Source organism: Rhinolophus sinicus, linkage group LG14, assembly GCF_036562045.2.
Source record: "Rhinolophus sinicus isolate RSC01 linkage group LG14, ASM3656204v1, whole genome shotgun sequence".
Classification (NCBI taxonomy): domain Eukaryota; kingdom Metazoa; phylum Chordata; class Mammalia; order Chiroptera; family Rhinolophidae; genus Rhinolophus; species Rhinolophus sinicus.
In genome coordinates this window covers 18872685-18884972 of record NC_133763.1, presented here as the reverse complement: position 1 = coordinate 18884972, position 12288 = coordinate 18872685, and positions in this window count along the sequence as shown.

Below are 12288 nucleotides of genomic sequence, written 5' to 3'. Positions count from 1 at the left end.
TCCTAGAATATGGTTTCACTCTAACACGGTTTGAGAATTAGAGAAATCGCCAAACAACACGGAGCATTATTAGAGCTTTTAAGAGCAAACTATATCTCATTTGAAATTAGGGAAATCCCCAAATAACACGGAACGTAATAAAAGCTTTTAAGAGCAAAAGATACCTCATTTGAAATTTTTCATTTGAACGTAGATATCATATCAGATTTGACTGCAGAATTTTAAAATTTATTAGAATTTTAAATCCATTTTATTCATGGAGTATTAAGTTCAAAGGATGAAGATACCTTGTCAAAAGAAAACGCCCTCAGTTAATGGTGCTTAGAAGTGATGATGAAGAAAACATTATTTAATACATATTAATATCTTATACTTTTGATGAAAGTTGCTTTAATAAAGATATTTCTCTTAATTATAAAAATGTAATAAGTTTTTTTAATATTTGGAAACTAACCCCCTTTTTTTATATTAGTTCTTTTTTCGTATAACACAGATTTGCATAACATGGCATTTTTTAGGAACCTAACAACTGTGTTTTACAGGGGTTACCTGTATCAGGATTTGTCTATCCATTCATCCCTCCATGGACATTGGGCTGTTTCTACCCTTGGGTTATTGTGAATAGTGCTGCTATAAACACTGATGTACATGTACTAGTTTGAGTCCCTGTTTTCAATTATTTTGGGTCTATAGCAAGAAAGGAATTGGGGGCTCTATGTTAATTCCATGTTTACTTTTGAGGAACAGCCAAATTGTTTTCCACACTGACTGCAATATTTTACATTTCTTCCAGCAGTGCATGACAGTTCCAGTTTCTCCACATCCTTGCCAATGTTTGTTATTTTCCATTAAAAAAATTATAGACACCCTAGTGGGTGTGAATTGGTACTTCATTCTGGTTTTGATTTGCGTTTTCCTAGTGACTAATGATGTTGAACATCTTTTTATGTGCTTGTTGGCCATTTGTGTATCTTCTTTGGAGAAACATCTATTCAAGATATTTGCCCATTTTTTAATTGGGTTATTTCCCTTTATGTTGTTGAGATGTAGGACTTCTTTTTATATATTCTGGACCTTAGACCCTTTTCAGATATCTGATTCATAAATATTTTCTCTCACTCTGTAGGTCAACTTTGATTTCATGATAATGTCCTTTGATATAAAAAGTTCTTTAATCTCAAGGAAGTCCAATTTGTCATTTTCTTTTTGTGCTTATGTTTTTGGTGTTGTATCTAGCCTGTCTCATTTTTTAAACTCTAGAAATGATCCTAAAAGTATTCCCTGTTTGAGCTAAGTGATCTGTACTTTGCGTTAAAGGTAATGGAATTTCTGTTTCGCTTTGATGGAAACAGTCACTTTCAGTGACAAACCTGAAAACAGGTGTCCCATTATATAGTTTAATGACTCCTAGTTAATACATTACATGTGACCCTTGAAGCTGTAAATTAGACATTACCATTTATTCACTTCACTGTTACAATCATATAGGGTTTGCTCTGCAGATATATACAATATAGTATGGAATATCAAACAGAAAACACATTATTCTGCCTAGGAAAATGAAGACTACCATGCAGCATAGCACAAATTAAGGACAAAATATTTGGCAGTGTGGACACAGTTTGGAAACAGTAATTCTCCACAAGGAGAGGTGGAGATCTTCATCTTATTTGAATGCAGACTTGATCCAAGCAATGAGTGTCTTTTCTCTTCAATAGGTATGATTCTTTCCAACTTTATTTTTCTAGAATGATATAAGATTCACACTCATTATGAAGGACAATGCACAATTCCAGGGGCCATCCTGATAAAAGGAACTATGCAGTAACATTGACATTCACTTTACTCATTGAACAACTATGTACTGAGTTCTACTGTGCCCCAGACCTGGCTCCAGGTGCTGGGGATGCTATGGGTTACAAGACAGATGAGCTCCCTTCTGTTACGGAGCTTGCATCTAGTTTGGGAGACATACAATAATCAAATAACAATGACATACAGTAATTTCAGATAGTGCTAAGTAAAGAAAATAGAACTTGGTAATGTGACGTGAAATGGGACTACATTTTTTTAGTGTGGCCAAAAAAGCCCTCTGTGAAGAGGTGATATTTGAGCTGAGATTTGGGTAACGCAAAGGAGCCAGGTAGGAGGATCTGAGAGAAAGGGGTCAATGCAGACACTGTGATTTGGTAGCGAGCTAGGGAAGTTTAAAGAAGTGCAAGGTAGCTGTGTACTGGAGCTGGCATTGTGGGTGGGAGAACACTGGGACGTGAGGTTGGTTAGGTGGGCGAGGCTAGAATTCCTTGAACATTGCATTCCCTGTTAGGGAACAGGTCTGGTTGTGGTGACATGCCTGTTCCATCAGCGGCCATTGAGAGGGAGCAGAAGTCTGCAGTGGCTCCAGCAGACATGTCCAAGGGCAGCTGAGATGAGAGGGTAGCATTAGTCAGTCATCAGGTTCTCTTGGGGAAGGGAGATGCCAGCAGCTTTCACCTTCTCAATTGTGCATGTCCACCACAAGAGAAGAGTTTCAAGCAGCTACTCAGAGGCACCCAGCCGGGGTCAGATTGGACTCAAAGACCTTTGTGAGTTTCATAACCTAATATAGAATATGACCTTTCCCCATCTATATTGATGGACTTTCTAGAATATAAACTCCAAGAGGGTAGGACTTTGGTTCATTCATAGCTGTATGCTCAGTACCCAGAACAGTGCCTGACATGTAATATTTCAACAAATATGTATCAATAAATATGCATCAAATTAGCAAATAAATGAATGGTAGTAGTCAGGATTGATCCTTGATTTTTTTTTATTACTAATATAGGCTGGAAATAAAAGAGTTAATATCATTTTTGAGATAAAGATCCTTCTTTAATTTAGCTACCTGGTTCCAAATTGCCAGTATATATATAAAACACAGCCAAACGTTTCTTTCTACTTTAGTCATATCTTATCAGTGTCAGCTGAACACAAAGCTTCATCGTGGAGAGATTTTTCAAGAGAATTTCCCTGTAGTGATAATGAAAATCTGAAAATGGGAATTCTGTCAACTTCAAGACTTTTCTTGGTTAAAATCTATCAAAGTCTAACTTTTGTTTCAGTATAGTTATTACTTAAAACTTCCAACCAAAGAAGTAATTTTTCCCATGTTAAGCATGATTGAATTAGGAGTTGTAAGGAAAGCGCTTAAAACATTATAAGAATGTCGCTTGGTAGTTTATTAAGCTTTTGGCTCTGATATGCAGCCCAGAGAAGTCATTCTGTTTTCATGGGTGAAAGGACTGAAACTGTCAGAATTCATGAGCATGAAAATGTCTGTGTCATGCTTGTGGAAGAAAGACCAGTTACTTCATCCAATTTCTAGTACTGTTAGGAGGTAGGAGATAATCATTTTAAGAGTAGCCCTAAATACTCAGCTCAGTGTTGTTTTAGTGTGTGCCTGCCTGTGACGTAGAAGGCAGTGAAGGTAATCTCCACTCTTGATCTAGGAAGAGTTACATGTCCGAACCATTTAAGAAACATTTATTTACATTACTGTTCAATCAGATTACACTTGTAGATTTTTAGCAGCCAGATCACTTACAACATCATATACTGTCAAAACCAAAAACATTTCATTAATGACTGTCATTTAAAGGGTTGATAGCATCATTTTCAACACAACTAATATTAACTGTGAGTCTGCTTAAAATAATATATTTCAATACTTTTCAAGTAATTTCGATTCTGTTTATACAGATGGTTATGTCATACAAGTGTACATGAAATAAATCTTATTTGGTAATGGTAATGGTAAAACCAAAAAATGTTTAGATATAAAAAAATTTTAATAATTGTGATACCAGTCTTACTATATAAAGTGCTATCCTAGCATTAAGACAAAAAACAAACAAGCCAATTATGAAAAAACAGATGTTTCAAAAAACTTATAAACTTAGTAAAAACAAAAATAGCTTAAATTGAGTGCTGAAATTGGTATAGAAGTGAAATGTTCTTTCAAGAATTTTAGAACCTTTTCTTTTGTAGTAATAAATATGGTACCTGTTACACTGCTTCTCTTTTGGCACTGTATCAATATGAATCACGAAGTCAAGAAAATGCATAATAACTGCAGACAGGAAAACATGAAAGAACTCACTTCATTGTTAGCAAATCTATATTGAGAAAAAAAAATTTAGTAGTGAAATTCCTTTTTTTAAATTTAATGTTGAAGTAAAAAGTTATCACCTGTCAAAATATATTTGAATCTGTCTAGTTCTCTCTGCTTCCCCAGCTAAAAGCTTGGTCCAAGCCACTACCATTTCTAAAGCAAGAGACTTTTAACTTGTCTCTCTTCTTCCACTCTTGTTTCTCCACCATCCAGTCTCCAACAGCAACCACAGTAAACTTTTACAAATGTGGTTTAGAACAAGTCATTTTCCTGCTTAAAGCTCCACCAATGACCCCTTCACACAAGATACAAACTAACATCCCTGCCTCTGGCCTAGAAGATCTCATCAGATGTTGTCCCTGATAACATTTCTTACTCCCTACCCGTGTTTGTCCTAGTCACTAGATTCCAGCCACACTTAATCTTCTAATCCTCAAACACGGCAATCTCTTCCATGCCTGAGGGCCTTTGCACTAGCTGTCACCTCTGCCTGGAAGGTTCTTCCTCTACCGAGAGCTTCTTAGGGCTGTCTCTTTTTCTCCATTTAGCATTCAGCTTGAATATCAACACTGCAGAGGTTTACCTGGCTTCCCCATCTCAAATCACTACCTGGTCACTGTCTCACATCGCCCAGAGATATTTTTATCATAGCTATATTGCTACCTGATTTATTTCTTGCTTTTAAATCTCTTTACTTATTTACTGTGTATCAAACATACTAGATATTTATTAGAACTCCACAAGTATAGGGACATACCATAGTATTCTTTTGTTTTCAACCTTTTAAACGCTGCAAGATCTATAGTATATCCCTTGTTTAATTCCTGATATTGGGGATTTGTGTCTTCTCTACTTTTAGTCTTGTTGATCTTGCTAAAGACATTGAATTTTACTGATTTTTTTTTTTGAAAAATGAGCTTTTTGTTTCATTGATTTTCTCTATTGTATTCCTATTTTCAACTTCAGTCTTTTCTTCTCTTATCTGTATGCTTTCCTCCTAATTTCTTTGTGTTTATTTTGCTCTTCTTTTTCTGCTTTCTCAGTAGGAACTTAGGTTATTGATATGAGACCTTTCTGCTTCTTTTCTTAAATTAAATAATCATTTTTTTAAAGACTTTTATTAAAACATAGCTAACATACAATATTATAATATTAGTTTCAGGTGTACATCATAATTATTCAGTAGTATCCACCTAGTTCTATACAGTGTTATCACCACATTATTGATTTTATTCCCTATGCATAGAAATGATCACCATGATAAGTCTAGCAACCATCTGACACTGTACCACACAATCACAATATTATTGATTATATTTTCTATGCTGTATATTACATCCTGAAGACTTATTTGTTTCATACCTGGAGTTTGAATCTCTTATTCTTCTTTATCCTTTCCTCCTTTTTAATTTTTTTAATTACAGTTGACATTCAGTATTATTTTATATTAGTTTCAGGTGTACAGCATAATGATTAGACACCTGTATAATTTATGAAGTGATCCCCCTGACTAGTACACTCCTGGCACTACACATAATTATTACCATATTATTGATTATATTCCCTGTGCTTTACTTTACATCCCCATGACTATTTTGTAACTACCAATTTGTATTTCTTAATCCCTTCAGGTTTTTCATTCTGTCCCCAACCCCCCTCCTATCTATCACCCTGATAAATCTAGTACCCATCTGACACAATACATAGTTATTGCAATATTATTGACTATATTCCTTATGCTATACCCTACATCCCCATGACTACTTTGTAACAACCAATTTGTACTTCTTTAATCCTTTCCCCTTTTTCATCCACTCCCAACCCCTCTCCCATCTGGCAAACATCAGAGTGTTCTCTGTATCTATGAGCTTGTTTCTGTTTTACTTGTTTGTTTATTTTATTCTTTAGATCCTACTTATAAGTGAAATCATATGACATTTGTCTTTTACTATCTGATTTACTACTACACTCAGCACAATACTCTCTAGTTCCATCCGTGTTGTTACAGATGGCAAGATTTCATTCTTTTTTATGGCTGAATAATATTCCATTGTATATATGTACCACCTCTTCTTTATTCATTCATCCATTCAGGACACCCAGGTTGCCTTTATATCTTGGCTATTGTAAGTAATGCTGCAATGAACATATGGATGAGCATGTCCCTTTGAAGAAGCATTTGGAGTTCTTCAGATAAAAACCCCAAAGTGGGATTATTAGGTCTTTCTTTGTCTCTTGTTACAGTCTTTGTTTTAAAGACTATTTTGTCTGGTATAAGTATTGCTACCCCAGCTTTTTGGTTTTTTTTTTCTTTCCATTTTTGTGAAATATCCTTTCCCATTGCTTTACATTCAGAATGTATGTATTTTTTTGATCTGAAGTGAGTCTTTTGTAGGCAGCATATGAAAGGGTCTTGTTTTCTCATCCATTCAGCCCCTCATCTTCATTTTTTGTTGTTGCTCAATTAAATGTGTATTTTTTAAAATTAGTTTCAGGTGTACAAAACAATGTAATAGTTAGACATTTCACCTCTCACAAAGTGATAACCCCTCTCTCCCAATCTACTACACCTCTGATATTGTATATAGTTGTTATAATTCCATTGACTCTATTCCCTATGCTGTACTCCACATTGTGTGAATATATATTACATATATATCTGTATAATTATATATATATATAATTATATATATATATATAGATAGATAGATATATTTGTATAATTACAGTTGACATTCAATATTATTCAGCTTCAGGTGTACAGAGCAGTGGTCAGATATCTACATAGTCCATGAAGTGGTCTCCCTAATAAGACAAGTACCCATCTGACCCCCTACAAAATCTTTACAACATTATAGATTATATTCTCCAAACTGTCTTTCATATCCATGTGACAATACCATGTCTACTAATTTGTAGTTTCTAATCCCTTTACCTGCTCCCCCATCCCCACCCCCTCCCATCTAGCAAACCTCAGTACTTTTCCCCCCTATATCTCTGAGTCTATTTCTGTTTTGTTTTTTCATTTATTCTGTTCTTTAGATTCCACATATAAGTGAGATCATATGGTATTTGTCTTTCTAAGTCTGACTTATTTCACTTAGCATAATATTTTCTAGGTCCATCCATGCCCCATGTCACTAATCATTAGAGAAATGCAAATAAAAACCACCATGAGATACCACCTCACCCCAGTCAGAATGACTATCATCAATAAAGCAACAAACAACAAGTGCTGGCGAGGATGTGGAGAAAAGGGAACCCTTGTGCATTGGTGGGATTGCAGGTTGGTGCAGCCAGTATGGAAAACAGTATGGAGGTACCTCAAAAATTTGAAAATGGAACTACCTTATGACCCAGAAATTCCTCTCCTGGGTATCCAAAGAAATCCAAAACACTAATTCGAAAAAATATATGCCCTCCTATATTTATTGCAATGCTATTCAGAATAGCCAAGATATGGAAACAACCAAAATGCCCATCAATAGACGATTGGATAAAGAAACTGTGGTATATTTATACAATGGAGTGTTACTTGGCCAGCCCCCCTATCTTTTGATTGCAACATTTAATCCATTTACATTGAAAGTAATAGTTGATAGATATGCAGTTACTGCCTTTTTATTATTCATATTTTTAAATTTATTTTTTGTCTAAAGAAGTCTGTTTCACATTCCTCATGGCACTGATTTGGTGGTGATGAACTCCCTTAGGTTTTTTTTCTTTTTTTTTTTTGCCTGGGAAACTCTGTCGATTCTACGTGATAACTTTGCTGGGTAGCGTAATCTTGGTTGTAGGTCCCTGCTTTTTATCACTGGATATTTCCTGCCAATCTCTCTGGCCTGCAAAGTTTCTGTTGAGAAATCAGCTTATAGTTTTATGTGAGTTCCCTTGTAAGTAACTAACTGCTTTTTACTTGCTGCTATTAAGATTCACTCTTTGTCTTTAAACTTTGGCATTTTAATTATGATGTGTCTTGGTTTTGGCCTCTTTGGGTTCATCTTGTTTGGGACTTTCTGCACTTCCTGGACTATATATCTATTTACTTAGCCAGATTAGGGAAGCTTTCCGTCATTATTTCTTCAAATAGGTTTTCAGTTCCTTGCTCTCTCTCTTCTCCTTCTGGTACCCCTGTAATGCAAATGTTGGTACATTTGATGTTGTCCCAGAGACCCCTTAAACTCTCCTTAATTTTTAAAATTCTTTTTACTTTTTGATGTTCTGATTGGGTGTTTTCTGCTACTTTATCTTCTATTAGGTCGGTGCAAAAGTAATTATGGTTTAAGAAGTTAAAAATAATTGTAGAAACCATAATTACTGTTGCACCCACCTAATAAATCGCTGATTCAATCTTCTGTTTCATCTAATCTACTGTTGATTCCCTGTAATGTATTCTGCATTTCCATTATTGTATTCTTTATTTCTGACTGGTTGTTTTTCATGCTTTCTATCTCCATTTATATGTTTCCTATCTCTTTGTTGAGGTTCTCCTTGAGATCACTGATTATCCTTATGACCAGTGTTTGGAACTTTATGTTTGGTAGATTGCTTGTCTTCATTTTGTTTAGTTCTTTTTGTGGAACTTTATTCTGTTCTTTTATTTGAAATATTTCATTGTCTCCCCATTTTGGCTTCTTCCCTGTGTTTGTTTCTATGTATTAGGTAGCGCTGCTATGTCTCTTGGTCTTAGTAGAGTGATCCTATGTAGTAGCTGTGCTGTGGGGCTCAGTGCCACAGTTTTCCTGGTCACCTGAGCCATGTACTCCAGGTGTGTCCCTTGTGTGTGTTCTGTGGGCCTTCCTGCTGTAGTTGAGCCTTGGTTGCTGTGTGCATGTCAGGGGGAGGGATTGACTCTCAGGCACATTTGTTGTTGAGAACTGGCCTTTGCTACAGTGGAAGAGTTGTTCTGCAGGGGCTGATCCTATGGAGCAGCACCTCCCTCAGCAGGGCTCTAGTACCTGCCCAGTTTGCCCCTTGGGTGTTTCATTCTTAGAGTCGGCTTGGTGATGCTCCAGCTCATTTCAAAGCTGGTTACTGGGTGTGTCAGACCCAGGGCCACCTGGGAGGGGACCTGTTTCAGGTCAAGTTCAGCTGCAGCCCATGCCCCACCTGGGGCCACCCAGCAGGAGCCACAACGAAATCCACAGATGGCTGCCCTCCCACCCTCCATGCCATGCTTGGAAATGCCTCGAGAGGCCAAGATGCTAACCGAGGCCAAGAAGCTATCCAAGGCCAGCTGCTGTGAGTGCTGGGCTTAGGGCTGCTCAGCCAGAGGTATGGGACACACTCAAGCAAGATGCTGCTTGTCTGGGTTTTATGAACCTTTGAAAGACCCTAGGAAACTGCAGCATGAGCCAAGACAGGCAGTTTGTACAAAAATATCATTGGAAGTGGCTTGGGTGTGCCCAAAAGTTGGGTGGGGTGGGGTCTTGAATCACCAGAGCATGGTGAATGAGCTACTTTAGCCAGCTTGATGGAGACTCAGATACGGTGGCTGCCTACCTTCTGCATACCAGGAATGGGGAGGGTTCAATAAACAAACAATGGCCTCCACCACTTCCTCTGTTCAGGAGCAAGCTGCCCCTCAAGTACCCATCCTGAAGCCAGACAACTCAGTTCCTCCCATATGTCACTATCACCTTTCAAGCTGCTGCCCCAGTGCTCAGAGAGAGTGATTCTGTTGATGACTAAGTCATGCATGGTCCCTCTAAGAGGAGCACCTGGGAGTGCAGCTGCCCTCCATCTCACTCAGCCACAATCTCTGTGGGTTTTCACAACCAGAGTTGTGAGGACTTCTCTTCCTGGCACTGAAACCCTAGACTGGGGAGCCTGGTGTGGTGCTGGGTCCCTTAGCTCCTTAGGGGTGGACCTTCACATCCGAGATATCCCTCCCGAATTTTAATGGTCACACTCAGGTGTGGGACCAACCTATCCCACATCTCTGCCCTTTCTACCAGTCTTGAGCTTGCTTCTTCTGTATCTCCTCAGTTTTAGGGCTTCGTTTCAGCAATATTTCAGGTGATTCTCAATGATGTCTGTTTTATAGTTTAGTTGTAATTTTGATGTGGTCCTGAGAGAAGATAAGCACAGTGTTTACCTACTCTGCCATCTTCCACTTTTTCACTTCTTAATGTAAACATTTACTGCTATAAATTTACCTCTCAGCATTGCTTAAGTTGTATTTCATATAGTTTGATAAATTTTGTTTTCATTCTTATTCTATTCTATATATTTTTAAACTTCTTTTGACACTTTCTCTTTGACCATAGACTGTTTGAAAGTATATCTTTAATTTCCATGTATTCAGAAAAAATTCTTGTTGTCTTTCTATTTATAGATTTCTATTGAAATCTATTTATTGATTTCTAATTTCAATTTGTTTAAATTTGAGGTTCATTTTATGGCCCAGGATATGTTCTATCTTGGTGAATGTTTCATGGGATCTGGAAAAAATAATGTATTCTGGTGTTGTTTGGTGACGTGTTCTATATATTTCAATTAGATATCGTTGGTTGATTGTGTTGTTCAGATCTTTCTGTACCTGCTGATTTTCTGTCTAGTAGTTCTCTTAGTAGCTAAAAGTGGGATGGGAAGTCACAAGTATAATGTGGATTTGTCTCTCCTTTCAGCTCTGTTTTTGCTTCATGTACTTGGAGGCTCTATTCTTTGCTTTGTACACACTATGATCATTATGTTTTCCTAGTGGATTGGTTATTTTTTATCATTGTGTAATGTGCCATGTGTTCTGAAATCTATTTTATTAGATGTTAGTACAGTCAATCCTGCTTTTTTTTTTTGGTAACAGCTTTATTGAGATTTAATCTACATGCCATACAATTCACTCATTTAAAGTGTACAACTCAATAGCTTTTATTATATTAATAATGTTGTGCAATCATCACCATAATCAATCCAAAAACATTCTCACTGCTCTAGAAGGAAATTCCATACCCTTTAGCTATAACCCTTCAATGGTTTCAATCCCAACAGCTCCAGCTGAGTCTGAACCAACCACTAAACTACCTTTTCTTTCTATAGATTTGCCTTCTGGAAATTTTATATAAATGGCATAATATATGGACTTTTGTGACAAATTTATTACACTTAGAAAGTTTTTAAGATTTATCCATGTTATAGCATGTTATCAGTACTTCATTCAGCTTATGGCTGAATAATATTGCATTGTATGGATATACTTTATTTTGTTTATCCATTCACCAGTTGATGGACGTTTGTATTGTTTACTCCATTTGGCTGTTATGAATAATGCTGCTATGAATATTTATGCACAAGTTTTTGTATGAGCAGATGTTTTTATTTCTCTTGAGTATATACCTAGGAGAAGAATTGCTGTGTCAAAAGGTAATGCTATGTTCAACTTTTTTTTGAGAACTAATAAAATGTTTTCTAAAATGGCTGAAACATTTTGCATCACACCAGCAATGTATGAGAGTTTTGATTCTCCCATTTCCTTACCAACACTGGCTGTTGTCTCTGACTTTTTGATTCTAGCCTACTGAGTATGAAATGTGTCATTGCATTGTGATTTTGATTTGTATTTCTCTAAGGATTAATAATTTTGAGCATCTCTTTATGTATTTATTGGCCATTTATATATTTTTGGAGAAATATCTATTCCAACACTTTTCTCATTTTTATATTGGGTTATTTATCTCCTTTTCAATGAGTTGTCAGAGTTTTTCATATATTTTAGGTAAAAGTCCTTGATCAGACATATATAATTTGCAAATATTTTCTCCTATTCATTGGCTCATCATTTTAGTTTATTGATAGTGTCCTTGGAAGTACAATGTTTTTGCTTTTGATGAAAACCAATTTATCCATTTTTTTCTTCTGTTGCTTATGTTTTTTAGTGCTGGGACAACTGGATATTCACATGCAAAAAAAATGAATTTGGACATTCTACCTCACGATATATCCAAAAACTTAACTCAAAATGGATTAAAGACCTAATATAATAGCTAAAATTAGAAAACTTTTAGAAGAAAACAGGGTAAATCTTTGTGACCATGGATTTAGCTCACCTTTTTCTTATCACCTTTTAGAATTCTTCTTTGGTTGTCTCTTGCACCATTTCAAGGGTTTATCATGTCCTTAGCAGCAATGAGCAGAGA